The following is a 1,918-nucleotide window of genomic DNA, read 5'->3' as shown; positions in this document are numbered from 1 at the left end:
TTCAGTTTCGTCGGCATGGTGGGTATCGCTGGAACAACCGGTTCGTACCTCAACCTATCGTCGCCATCACCGATTCACCCCTAGCGAGAACAACCGCACCACAACAGGTTACCATTTGTTCATTTGCGTAACTTCACCAGAAAACGCAGGCGTCCATCGCCATTTGCAACTTCAACGATTATTGCATGCCTGTGTCAGGTGTCACGCCACACTACGTCTGCCCACATACACGCAACAAAATGTGCACGCCTAGACAATACGTGGAAGGTGGCCCCCGTACGTATGCGATGTCCATTGCTCGAACGACTGTCAACCGGCCTCTGTAGCATGTCGCAGATATGGAACGCGGGTGCACCATGCCATCACGGTGTGTGAGGAGGAGAGACGACTAAGGTCCGAAATACATCAACAGACAGCTCATGCTGATCGCCATCCACGGCGTCCGTTCCTCCCACACGTCTCTATGGCGTACCACACTGCAATCCAGCTCTCATAGGGAGACGACACGTAGCTGCGTGCACAATATTTGCACTGTATGGTCCGCCGTTTTTGGGGCGCAGTCGTTGTACGGTCACACATGTGCCACGATGTATCATTCGGTACATAAGGACGAATGTGCAGTACAGATTGTGGTTTACGCGTACGACATTAGCGGACGGTTGACACAGGCCGCACCACAACGTAGCCTGAGTACGTCGCATGCGAAGGGCATTGAACATGCAAACTTCTCACCAACCAGCTTGCGAAGGCAGGGGGGCAAGGTGGGGACGTGGGGAGGGGCGGCATGTACGTCCTGCTGCCATCCACATTACAGTGTACAGCAGGAGCATGTGGAAAGTCAGCAAGACTTGCAAGGTGTTTAACATGAAGCGATACACAGGGGAGCGGGCAGTGCGAGTAGCGAACTATATTGCGAGGGTTGCGGGTGGGCAACACTACACTAATTGAACGAGTCGTATAACAATTACAGAGCAGGTTTAGGCGACAACATGGGTTACGTTAGGGGACAACGTGGGTTACGTTAGGGGACAACGTGGGTTACTTTTAGGGGACAACGTGGGTTAGGTTAAGGCACAACGTGGGTTAGGTTAAGGCACAACGTGGGTTAGGTTAAGGCACAACGTGGGTTAGGTTAAGGCACAACGTGGGTTAGGTTAAGGCACAACGTGGGTTAGGTTAAGGCACAACGTGGGTTAGGTTAAGGCACAACATGGGTTAGGTTAAGGCACAACATGGGTTAGGTTAAGGCACAACATGGGTTAGGTTAAGGCACAACATGGGTTAGGTTAAGGCACAACGTGGGTTAGGTTAAGGCACAACGTGGGTTAGGTTAAGGCACAACGTGGGTTAGGTTAAGGCACAACATGGGTTAGGTTAAGGCACAACATGGGTTAGGTTAAGGCACAACATGGGTTAGGTTAAGGCACAACATGGGTTAGGTTAAGGCACAACATGGGTTAGGTTAAGGCACAACATGGGTTAGGTTAAGGCACAACATGGGTATAGGTTAAGGCACAACGTGGGTTAGGTTAAGGCACAACGTGGGTTAGGTTAAGGCACAACGTGGGTTAGGTTTAAGGCACAACATGGGTTAGGTTAAGGCACAACATGGGTTAGGTTAAGGCACAACATGGGTTAGGTTAAGGCACAACATGGGTTAGGTTAAGGCACAACATGGGTTAGGTTAAGGCACAACATGGGTTAGGTTAAGGTACAACATGGGTTAGGTTAAGGTACAACATGGGTTAGGTTAAGGTACAACATGGGTTAGGTTAAGGTACAACATGGGTTAGGTTAAGGTACAACATGGGTTAGGTTAAGGTACAACATGGGTTAGGTTAAGGTACAACATGGGTTAGGTTAAGGTACAACATGGGTTAGGTTAAGGTACAACATGGGTTAGGTTAAGGTACAACAT

Source organism: Schistocerca piceifrons, unplaced genomic scaffold, assembly GCF_021461385.2.
Source record: "Schistocerca piceifrons isolate TAMUIC-IGC-003096 unplaced genomic scaffold, iqSchPice1.1 HiC_scaffold_1252, whole genome shotgun sequence".
Lineage (NCBI taxonomy): Eukaryota > Metazoa > Arthropoda > Insecta > Orthoptera > Acrididae > Schistocerca > Schistocerca piceifrons.
This window is presented reverse-complemented; position numbering follows the sequence as displayed.